Source organism: Ochotona princeps, chromosome 21 (genome assembly GCF_030435755.1).
Source record: "Ochotona princeps isolate mOchPri1 chromosome 21, mOchPri1.hap1, whole genome shotgun sequence".
Classification (NCBI taxonomy): Eukaryota; Metazoa; Chordata; class Mammalia; order Lagomorpha; family Ochotonidae; genus Ochotona; species Ochotona princeps.
Window position 1 is genome coordinate 29,002,737 of NC_080852.1, and position 12,515 is coordinate 29,015,251.

Below are 12,515 nucleotides of genomic sequence, written 5' to 3' on the forward strand. Positions count from 1 at the left end.
TCATCTTGCTTACTATAACAGTGAGGCTGAACTTCATGTATTCGTTGTCTGTTTAAGGTTCCCCTTCCATGTGTGGCTCACTCATCTTATTTGCCAAGTTCCTCTTGCATTTCTTCATATTGCTCTGTAATTTTATTATGATGTAGCCTGAATTAATGGAGGTTGAATGCAGTACAAATATTTCTCTCAGTCTGTGATATGTCTTTGCATATTTTTTAAAAGATATTATTTATTTTATTTGAAAGTCAAAGTTACAGAGAGGGGAGAAACAGAGAGAGACAGAGAATAAAGGATTGTCCATCTGCTAGTTCACTCTCCAAATGACCTCAGCAGCTGGAGCAGAGCTGATCCAAACCCAAGAGCCAGGAGCTTCTTTCTGGTCCCCTTCACAGGTGCAGGGTCCCAAGGTTTTGGACCATCCTCCACTGCTTTCCCAGGCTGTAAGTAGGGAGCTAGATGGGAAGTGGAACAGCCAAGACTAGAGCTGGTACCAACATGGGATATTGACGCCATAGGCTGTCCCTGTGATTTTTTTTTTAATGGTGAAAAACCGTGTATTTAAACTAGTCAGATAGGCTGTTTAGAAGATCCGCATTTTGTTGGCAATAATCAAAGCATCATAATCCGGAGCCAGTGATACAGGTGCCCTGCTCTGTCCCTCAGGCCTGCTCAGGGTACTGACGTGGGGCAAGTCAGTAGCTCATGGCCCAGCGGGCAGGATTGTCTCTCCTGGGGGCTCCTTGCTGAGAGGATTTGGGCCACCTTCTGGTGTGCAGATCTTTCTGTGATGGTGGACGCCTTTCAGTGCTGCCTTCTTGGCCTGCACAACCTGTGCTTCAGCCCTGGCGTTGGGAGGGACAGGAGCTCCCTCCTGTGCCTGGGGTGCCATCTTAGTGAAAATGGCTGTTTTTGCATTTCATACAACTTGTAAGGCTGTGGATAACAGTTTGATGACTTGGAACAAGGTTCAAGGTTGTTGGAGTAAAGTGAGATACAAGTGCAAGCAGGTCATTAGAGTTGTCCCATATGCCATGCCCTTGGTAAAAGATTACCACCTTCCCCATGCTTGTCTTCCCCCTCTACCCAAGAGGGAGTGAACATGGGATTGTGGCTCTGGGTGAGTGTGCCCCAGCGTGCAGCACTCGGATATGTTGCCGTGCTGGGAAACTGTGCTATGTGGGCCCAAGTTTCAGGCCCTGGCATTTTGACCCCACCAGCAATGGGATGAGCTCTTCTCTCTCCGCTCCACTACCTAGGAAGTTGCTGTGAGACTGCCTGCCTACATCCCTCCAGAGCTGAGTAAAAGGACCCTGCTAGTTCCACCTGCATAGCAACCAACCACAAATATTTTTAGCAGAGGCCAAAGTTACTCAGAATTTTGATTTTCTTTTTGCTGATAGGTTTATCTCATCTGTTCCCCCAAGTTTCGAAGATCCATAGACCTTGGCCAGGTGCAGCTTGGTGTCAGAAATCCAGTGTCTTCATTTTTGTCTCTGTGGTTTATCCTCATGTGTCTGTCTGCTGAGAGTGCGTTTTTCTCCTCTGAAAGTGTAAGTCAGACCAAGTCATTCTTCAAAGTCTGTTTAAATCCTTGCATCGTAAGCTTGCCCTTGATTCTCTAGCCTACATTTAGTACTTGGAGTTAGAACTGCACACTGACTTACATAAGTCCACCGATCTTCCATGTGTTGATTTTTTTTTCCCTGCCCCTGTAATATATTACATAAGTTTCTCAGGGGCCGGGAAGTCCTTCCTGACTTCTTTCTCTCTCTGTATTTTCTGACTTTTCTTATGTTAATTACTTGTCCACTATTTAATGGTTATGTTGGAGCCAGTGTGTTTCGTTCATCTACAACTGTCCAATCTCGCTGTTCCCCCAGCAGTTTACAATCTGGTAAACCTCAACTGTTTGCCAGTTGATTGATTTAATAAGTGTTTATGAAAGTGCGTGCGGCTCCTTTGTTGAAGTGTAGGCTGAGTGTTTATGACACACACGTAGCCCAGAACAATGTTGCCCAAGCTTGGAAACTTACAAATCTTGGTGATGAAACCCTTGGCACTTGAGTTTGGAAAATGTTGGCTTAGAAGTTAAGCTGTGTCACTCTGGGTGATTGCCTGACATTTTAGATCATCATAAAACGATTCCTGATTCATATGGTGCTTCTTGGTAAGAAGGTGGTTTGGTCAGGACAGGTTGGGTTTTGTTGTAGAAGCAAGTGGACCTGGAATGCCAGTGGTGGAGAACAACAAGTCTGTTTCTTGCTTTTGCTGGAAATCTGGCAGGAAGGCTCTTTTTCTTCAAGGTAGTTAGTTTAAGAAACACTGTTTGAACTGGCAAGCTGTTGCCATCAGGTTTGGCACTTGGCCACTCATGCTCTGTGTGCCTTTTTGTGTATGGCACTGCTGCTTAGACTTTAGGGTACATGATGACCCATCCTCTCAGCAGTCAGCGGGTCTTGGCGTGGGGCTCAGGCATCTACATTTTAAATAAGCATTCCAGGACCTGACACCGTAGTCTAGTGGCTAAAGTCCTCACCTTGCATGTGCTAGGATCCCATATGGGTTCCTGTGCATATCCCGGATGATCCACGTCCTTCCAGCTCCCTGCTTGTGACCTAGGAAAGCTAGTCGAGGATGGCCAATAGCCTTATGATCCTGCACCCACATGAGAGACCCGGAAAAAGCTCATGGCTCCTGGCTTTGGATCAGCTCAGCTCTGGCCATTGCAGCTACTTGGGGAGTGAAGCCAGTGCATGGAAGGTCTTTCTCGCTCTCTCTCCTTCTCTCTGTCAGTCTGACTTTCCAATTTAATAATAATAATAATAATAATAATTAAAAAGTATTCCAGGTGATTCTTTTTGTTTGTTTAGAAGTTTATATATATATATATATATATATATATTTTTTTTTTTTTTTTTTGAAAGGCAGATTTACAGAGGAGGGGAAGAAAGATGTAGCCCAGAGCTCCATCTTGGTCTCCCAACTTGGGTGGCCGAGGCCCTAGCACTTGATCTACCTTGCACAGCTTTCTAGTACATTGGCAGGTAGCTGAATGCAAAGTGGAGCAGCCAAGCCTTGAATCAGAGCTCATATGGGATACTAACATTGCAGGTGATGGTTTAACCTGCCTCAATGCCAGCCCCTACCTGGTAATTCTGAGGCAAGGGCAATTCTGCAGGTCTGACGGTTAGGTGGATGGGATGGGTTAATCCACAGAGCTGAGTTTAGATGGGAATCTCCAAGTCCAAAACCATTGAAATGAAAGCAAGCTATGGTCACAAGCAGCTAGCCAGATCGTGGACCCATATGTCCATCACACATGGACTGAATGGCGTGGCAGGTGGTTTGTGGGTGATGAGTCATTTGGGAATCAAGGGCTTCTGTCCAGATAAGGATACCATCCCACAGACCGGTTACAGGGTCTGTGTGAGCTGGTCAACGGAAGACCCTCTGAAAACCCTACTGTGGTTTACAGGTGTAACCCAATTGATGATAGCAGGGATTAGGGGGCATGTCTGATCAGGGGCCATTTGAAGCCAGAGAGAAATTGTCCTCTCCTTGTGTGATCAGAAAAGGCTGCACTGCAGTCTGTTTCTTCTTAACCTCATAAAGTCTGATGACATATTTAAAGCCTAGCACCATATGGTGATTTTGCTGTGTTTTCATATGTTGCATGCACAAATGACTGGGAAATAAAATTGCATGCCTCCCACCTCAGCTGGTGTTCCCCAGAACCTTCTGGTCCAAAAGCTGGGTGATGAAGGAAGGCATCAAGGTGCCAAGTCCTCCTCCCAAAGGTGGGCTTGGACTAATTTGTCTCAGACAGAAAGTCACTAGGTGAGGTCCAAGTCCAATTTTCTTGGACCTCTTTGCTGTTCACAGCAGAAGAGGAGAATTGAAGCTGTGTGTCTGGCAGCGGCACCATTACAGTGCAATTACCCACAGATATAGGGGGCCAGGGAAGCTCTCAGTAACGGGAACAAGCTACACATTTTGTCAGTTTTCGGTTTGTCAGTCAGTCAACAAGAGTCTGTGGGGTGCCCAGAGAGTGCATCGCTTGGCGTTTAGTTGTCATGTTTTCAGATGTAATTTGGAAGGGAGAATGAATTGCTTAGTCCAGTGCCTTGATTGGAAACCAGCTGATTTCTCTGCCTGGCACATGCCTTCACACTTTCTAGAAGAGAGCTGCTGCTTTGGGCATGGGCACTGTCATTTGTGTTGTTTTTTCTTTAAAATATTCTCTAGACTTTTGCTACCATCATCCCTCACTCCCAGCTATAATGATGGTGGACTATGGCACTTAACTAACCACAATTAAATGTCACATTTCTCTTTTCTTGGAACTCAAAAGTGTCAGATCTGCTCCAAAGAAGCCATTGACAAACACTCAAAATAGGTTTGCTGAGGTGGTTTTTCTCAGTTTGAAATCCCTGCGTTGATTTCAAATATTAGGTTTTGTTTGGTGTTGAGGGGGAGGCTGGTCACTCCTGGAGTGCTGGGTGTTCCTCTTGTAGTGCCCAGCATCCTGCTCTTTCCATGGACTTCCCTTCCTTGTGCCTCCCAACCTGCTTAACTCTGCTCTCTAACACTTTCTGTATTGGAGGAATAGCTAACTGTCCCTTTGCCTAATGATTTTTTTCCTTCCTAAAGGGATTTTAAAATTCTATACTGTCCCTTAAAAATATATGTATAACAGATAGGAGTCCTCCTTGGCCACCCCTTCTACTAGGCTCCTCCAGGCATTTCCCGGGGTGTGTCCCTGCACATCCCTGTCCACCGTTGCCGCACAGATCTGTGCCCTTTCCTCCTGCCATCCTGCCTGCTGACCTAGAGACTCCAGGGCTCAGCCCCGTAACAGGCCTTGCTAGAATGGGCCGTGACTGTGTTCACACCAGATAGGCAGGCCTTAGCTACAAAGCCTCGTTCCCTGGGCGGCACCTGTCTGACTTTCCAGGGCCATGATGGCCAATGGCAGTTCTCAGCCCTCACTGTGAGCCCCTGGTCTTCCTTCCCAGCTGCGGACCTGACTTGCCTCTGAAACCTGGAGTCCTGATAGGATTGCTGGGCCCTGCCAGTGTGCCAGTTGACTGCCACGCGCCTCCCCTGCTCGCTTCCCTCAGCTCATATTTCCCTGGGCTGTGGAGTCCCCTGGCCTCCCACTGGTTTGGAACATTAGAAAACTGGGATGGGATGACAGGGCCAGAGCGGGAGAGAAGCCAGGGAATGTGGGTCTCTCATTCTCCCCTGGTTTGTGTCTCCTACACTAATCCGCTTCTGTCTGGGCAGAGGAGCCTGTTTGACACTCAGCAGCCTTTGGACTCTGTTAACCCTGTCTCCTCCTCGGACTCGCGCTGGAGTTGGTGGTGACCTCCTGCCCCTCCGAACTGCTAGTGATTTCACCATCTCCTTGGCTTCTCACTCCAGTGGAAGGATTTATGAGTATTTGTTATAAGAAATGATAGGTTTCTTTTCAGACTTTGGAAGTTATTTTTTTTTTTTATGAATTTTCAAATGACAGCCACAGGGAATTTTTCTTGATTTTGCCCTTGAATATTTTATATGTCTTTTAAAATTATCATTGTTAGTCTGCTGCTGCCTTCTGTGATGTCTCCTGTCTTTCCAAACCAGTTTGATACATATTGCAAAATATATAGCAAGAACTCCCTTGCCCATGGTTTTACTCTCTACAGTTTCATATTTATGGTCAACTATGGCCCAAAAATATTATGTGGGAAATTCCAGAAAATAATTTATGACTTTTATATTACTATAATTATTCCATTGTATTATTGAATATTATTATTAATCTATTACTGAGCCAGACATAAAGTATACTTTACCAGAGGTATAAAGTGTAGGAAAAAAATAATGTCAACATAGGTTAGGGTTTGTTCTGATCTGTGTCTTGAAATGCATCCCCGGTGGTGAGGGGAACTGCTAGTTTCTTTGGTAAGGATTAAAAGAGAGATTTCATCGTGCTTGGAATGGCGAGATTGGCAGCAATTCAGAACTGTTGAACTATCAAAGCCACTTGAGCAATGCCCTCGGAACATGCCCCACCTCGGGGACCCTGGGATGGGTGGGAGGCTGGGTGTGGCTTCTTCCTTTGTTTCCCCACTTCCCCCAGATACAGGAAGGAAAAAAGAGAATGTGGCAACAATTGTCTTACCCACTTTCCTGTAGCCCTTGACCCTCTGTGCCCTAATCAACTGTGTAAAGATCATCAAAATAATATAATAATAATAATAAAAAGTATTAAATAGTTGGAGGGAACATCCCAAAGCCACAGGAAGCACTCCTGTAGAGGATGTGGTTTAGCTCCCAGGAAATTTAAGAGAGCTCAGGGGCCTTTTGCATAAATCCAGAGACTGGTTTTCCTTTTCAGGGTTCATTGCCTAGCATGGGCCATTGGTCCAGCGACTTCTTCAACTGTCCATCAAAATGGTGACAGAAAAAGGAATAGGAATCCCCAAACTAAAAGCCGAGTTTATTAGAGTTCTTCCAGTGAGTGAGTTGAACCGTCTTGACCGGAGAGAGATCAGCTTCAAGGAGCTACGACATACACCCAGAATGGAAGCATTTGATCTCATCTGTCTTTTGGAGGCCAAATAAGAGCATGACTGGCAAAGGAAGCACCTGATATGGTGTCTTGCTTGTAAATGGGCTGCAAGGACTTGGTCGGAAGATAGAATCTGCCGCCTGGGGGTGAGACGAATGTCCTTCCATAGGCCTTCGTCTGGTTTCCTCCATGGCAGCACGGGGGCAACTGGCAGCACTAGAATGAATGCTGTACTTAATCACTGGGCCCTGGGAACCCAGGGCAGAGGAGCCGTGGGTCCCGCCTGCCATTGCCTGGAAATCTGACTCCCAGGAACCCAGGTGGGTATGACCTGGCTATGGATGGGGAGAACCCTTGCCCTTTTACAATGCAGGGGTCCAGCGCAGTAGCCTAGTGGCTAAAGTCCTCACCTTGCAAGCCCAGGAGGATATCATGTGGCTGGTTCTAATCCCAGCTGCCCCACTTCCCATCTAGCTCCCTGCTTGTGGCCTGGGGAAGCAGTAGAGGATGGGCCAAAGCCTTGGGACCCTGCACCCAAGTGGGAGACCTGCAAGAGGTTCTGGGCGCCTGGCTTCGGATCAACACGGCTCCAGACGTTGTGGCCACTTGGGGAGTGAATCATCGGACGGAAGGTCTTCCTCTCTGTCTTTCCTCCTCTCTGTCTTTCCTCCTCTCTGTATGTCTGCATTTCCAATAAAAATAAGATAAATCTTTTTTTTTAAAAAAAAGATGCAATAAGGCCTTCCCCTCAGGGTCCTCTGGGCTCTCTTTAGGGCTGAATGTTTTTGCTGAGTTTTGATAAGAAATGAAAAAGGAAGAAATGTTAAGATTCCTTTCACTTAATTGTCACAGACAGCTTGGGTAACTTTGTGAACAGAGACTATGTTAATTCATGTTGATTCCATCTGAAAACAGACATGCATAAGTCTAAGTCTGTTATGTAAATGCAGACTGGTATTTTGGTAACAGGCCCTGTGCTGCTGGCTTTATGGAAAAATATGGACTGCCCCTAACAGGCAGATCAACAGGCAGAAGAAGCATTGACTGGGTGCCATTCTGGCAGTCCCATCAAAGAAATCAAGCAGTAATTAAGTTTTCCCCTGCCTCCTGGAGCAGTTACACAACAGTCCCATTATCCTGCCAGCAAGGGCCCCTGAGAGAATTAGAAGCCTGAGAGAGGCTGCACTCAGGTGTTGCCCAAGCAGGCACTGCTGAACTTTCTCGGAATCCGGCACAGATTCTCAGCATTTGGAAATGAAAGAAAGGACTGCGACACGCGATGTTGAGTACAGAGGGCGTCATGTGCGCGTGGATCGAGCGTTGGTCATGAGCGAGTCGTCTCCATAGGTTATTTGTTCCAGTCAGGGTTCTTGACGCTCAGGGTCTGAAAACCCAGCCCAGAGAGGCTTCAGCCAGAGGGAGGTTTTGTTTGTGTCTGTGGATCACAGAATCCAGGGCAGTGTTGAAGGCGCCAGATCCACTGGGGGTTGGATCCTCGCCAACATGGCCATGTCCCCAGCCTCCCTGCCCAGGTCATCTTTCTTTGTAAGGTGAGAGGCAGAGGGAAGGGAGTGTCCCCTCACATTTTGACACCTTGGAGCTGCCTGGTGATGAGTCCAGGCACCTGCTGTCCTGGCTCGGAGTTGGTCTGTTTCTCAGTCCTCACCAGAACCCCCTACAGGGTGCCCACATGGTGGGCAGAAGCTGTTGGGGAGGATAATAATAACACTTTGCGTCTGACACATTGGCAAAAGGAGCAGGAACCACAGGTCCCAGCTGGGGTGGGATCTGTCTGATCTGGCTCCTAAGACTACCCAGAATAGGGCTACTCAGAGAACTAAAGGTTTTAAAGGCACACATACATGCACACATAGACACGAATGCACTAGAGTGCTAAAGAAGGGAAGTTAGCTGTAAAATAATGCGTACAGTAGGTGCTGCTGCCAGGAAAGAAAGCACGCTGTCCTGCATATGTCCTTGTGCTCATATTAGTAGGTTGCAGTGAGAAGAAGGTGCAGGGGCACTAAGGAACAGCTGCATCAGGGAGCGGAGCAGCGGCCGGGGCCAGGCCTTGCCATGGTTCCTCCTTCTGCAGATTAACTTGCACTGTGCTTTGTAGTTTGGAAAGCATCAGAGAAGAAAACAAAGGGCTATCTCCAGTGTGAGCTCAGAGGAGGATGGGGGTGGAAACTGTAAGGGTCTCTGGTCAGCTCTTCGGGGCTTTGCTGACTTCCCTACTTCCTAAGCCCTAGAAATGCAGAATCAGAGGCATGGCAAGCTGGAGAGTGCCTCAGCACAGGGGGTCACCCAGCGGTGTGAGATCCACCACCCAGCCCCTGCATGGCATGTCTACCCGCGGGAGATGTCCTTGCCCAGGCTGCTTTGTGCTAAGGGAGTGGCCCTGGTGCAGCCAGCTGTGGCAGGAGCTGCTGGGCTGCTTTCCGTCAGAGCACCTCCTGTGAGCCACCACTTAGGCAGCCAAGGACAGCTGCTGGGCACCTTTCTTTCCTTTCCAACTGCATCCTCTGTGTCTAAGGGACTTGCAGTGCCTGATGTGGCCTTCCACAGAGCCTTGTCCTAAGTAACCCGCCTTAAGAACGAGCCTGGAGGAGGATTTGTGCAGGTTTAAGGCATCTCCCTTCCTGCTGCAGATAATGAGCCTGTTAGACGAGGGACAGGGCTGAAGTTCACCCTGGCAAGGGAACTGGCAATGTGTGATCTTGTGGGAGGCTGTAGGCTGGGGTCATAGAAGATGGCTACCACAGCAGCAGGTGATCCCATTTTTTTGGAGAGGGGGAAGGCAGCTATAGAAAGAGCAAGGGCAAGGGTGGAAGATTGATTTTCTAGCTGCTAGTTTGCTCTCTAGATGGTCACAACAGCCAGATCTGGCCAGGCCTGTGCCAGGCCAAAATCAGGGCCCTGGAACTCTGTCTGGGTCGCCTATATGGGTGGCAGTCATCCCAGCACTTGGGACATCTTCAGCTGCCTTTCCAGAAGCACTAATGGGGAGCTGGAATTAGAGCAACCACCTGGACTAAAACCAGTGCCAGATGACAGCTTAGCCCTGCAGTACCACAATGATAGTTCCAAGTGCCGTCATCACCAGGTGCTGGGGCTGGGCTGGGTGCATCCAGATGTCTTGGTGTAGGATCCTTCACAACTCAAGGTCAATGCTTTGTTGCTGAAACTTGGAATAAGTAGATGCGCCTTGGATCCCACTGCTGGGATCCAAAACAGCAGTTTTGCAGTGTGTGATCTTGCAAGAGGCTCGTGGCTAGTGAGAGGACCTTTGCCTGTAAGCCACACAGGTTCCTGGAGAGCAGTGCCTGGTTGGCATTTCTTACTCACTGACCGGAAGAGTTGGAATAGCTCTGATGCCAGATGGATGCCCTTAGTTCTTTCCATGGTAACATTCCACCAGATGATAAAAGCCCAGTTGGAATCATATACATAACGTAAGTACAGCTCTACAGCAGGAGGTTCCAGGCACTGGAAGGGGTATGCCTGTTCACCCTGCAGTTGCCTGCTACGTCAGGGCTGTGGATGAGAATATGGCTGGTGACTGGGATTGCAAGAGGAGTACAGCTGGGGACATTTTGCCTTGAAAGTGCTTGTGAGACTTGAGACGGAAGTGGCTGGTGAGAGGCCAATGGGAGGACCCAAGGGCCCTGTGGAGAGACAGGGCCTGCCCTGGGCATGAAGGTGGAAGTGTGATTTGTTAAGCTGTCCTGGAGGTGCCATTTGGTTGTATCTGTCAAAATTCTTAAAGGTTTTCATACCCTTTTAATGTAACAGTTCTGCTTCTAGAAAATTTCCCCAAGGAAATGTTAGATGGATGCACAAAAAATTGCACCTAGAAATGTAATTCACAGCTGTGTGTGTGTGTGTGTGTGTGTGTGTGTGTGTGCTAGTGAAAATGGGAACAACTTTTAGGAAAAGTTAAATATAACTATAAGAGACCATTCAAACACTCACCAAGAAGATGCATTGATACAATGTAGAGTGAAAAAGAGATTGAAAAATATATATACACAAATAGTATGATCTCAATTCTTAATAACTGGATAGAAATGCCACATTTAACTAACTCTGTATGAGTTTGTGATAAAATTATGGGTGAATCTTATTTTCCTCTGAAGATTTTTCTGTATTCCCCAGTGATACTCGGAGAAATGGTCGTATATGAGAAAAAAAGCAAGACTGCTCTCTTTTTTGAAACTATTATTTTAGAGAGAGAGAAAAAAAAAAAGAGAGAGCTACTGATTGACTTCCCAAATACCTACAGTGCCTGGGACTGAGCTAGGCTGTAGCCAGGAGCAGCGCAATCAATCCAGCTCTTCCACATGCATGGCGCATGCTTGGGTCGTCATCTGCCCCCACACAGGGTGGACATTCAGCAGAAGGCTGGAGTTGGACGAGGAGCAGGCCCTCCCAAGAAATTGCCTTAACCACTATGCCAGATGTCCACCCAGGACCCATCTCATTCGTCTAAGATGTGCCATTGCGAAACGTGTGGCTCAGACACCAGCAGCTGCCTCTGAGCATTCATCGTTATTTCAGAGACGTGTGCATGAACATGAACTGCCTGACTGAGAAGCCAAACGAAGACTGGGTGCTGGGGTGGTTGGGACTCCTGTGTACCATCGCACAGCGCCTGGGACAGTCGCTCAGCTCTGCTCCCGACTCTGGCTTCCTTCTACTGCAGACGTTGGCAGGCGGCAGGCCATGGCTCAAGTGACTCGGTTCCTGCCACCCATGCAGGAGACCTGATTTGTATTCCTGGCTCCCAGCTATTGAGAGCATTTGGGAAGTGAACCAATGGATGGTAACTAGCTTTCTCTCCCTTTTCTGTCTCCCTCCCGACTCCTCTTCCTGCGCATCTACATCAAAATTCAAAACAAAGGAACAGGAGCCCAAGGATGTGCAGCCGATGAAGCTGACGCGCCAGCAGCTTGATAGGAAGATGTCTAGCCACATTGGGCTGCCTTCTAGAATTCTTGAGTCTCCTGGTTCAGTCCTCACTCATGAGAGACTTCAGAAACCCAGCTTGGAAAGCAGAGCCTATCACTTTGTGATTCGAGTCAGTTTCAGAGAAGGCCAGGGACTAAGTTCCCAGAGCTAGGAACTAGGCCTTCTGAGGCTCTCCCCCGAGGCCATGGCCTGGTGTCAAGTCTTGCTTCCTTTTCCTGGCAGTAAGTTGGGGTGAGAGAACTTGCTGGCGGAACTGCCCAGTCAGCTGTAACTGGTCGTCCATTTGAAGAAAGAAGGCCTTACTGCCTGGCCTCGTGCAAGGGCAGTACTTATCACTTCTTACTCCTGCTGAGCTACAACTGCTTGTACTGTCAGATCAGGGGTTGGGTGGAAGACAGATCTCAGAAGTCTCCTTAAGCTTTAAGATTTTGAGAGTTTCTGTTCTTCAGGGAATAAGTATATCTTACAGGAAAAAGCCATCATTAGCAATAATATTAATGACTACTTGTAAAAATATGTGTAGGAAGTTCCAGAAATTAGTATAAATACTGCCTAGGGCTTGGTCCGAAGGTGAACTCTTGTCTGCTTTCAAATATTCTTGTATATGTTTCCATGTTGGTTTCTCCCTGTCTTGGTGTCCTGCTCCTTATAGCAGAGGGAAGGGGACTTTCTGGGAGGAGTAGAGAGAAAGCTTTCAAGGTGCATTGCTTTTGTTGAGGGAATAGAGAGGGAGAAGAAGAGGAGAACTTTGAAGTTTGGGACAAGCTCATGTAGGATGCTGAGTAACGCTGGACTCAGACATTCAGGTCATGAGGCAGAGAGCCGACCCAGAGAGAGAGCTGGGACTGTGAAGAGTCACCCATGCATGTCTAGGGCAGCGCTGTGCTGTAGGACTTTGTGTAGTGCTGAGAATCCATGCACGTAGCCCTCCCACCAAAGACACACACACAGACATCAGCACTTTTGAAAGGTGGTGCTCGAGGCT

The 12,515-nt window shown here is 47.7% G+C and overlaps 1 protein-coding gene across 2 annotated transcripts in view; it reads left to right on the forward strand.

The window, feature by feature from the left end:
• LARS2 (leucyl-tRNA synthetase 2, mitochondrial) overlaps positions 1-12,515 on the forward strand; it is a 104,862-nt gene that overhangs the window by 16,151 nt on the left and 76,196 nt on the right. The gene's annotated exons all lie outside the window — the stretch shown is intronic.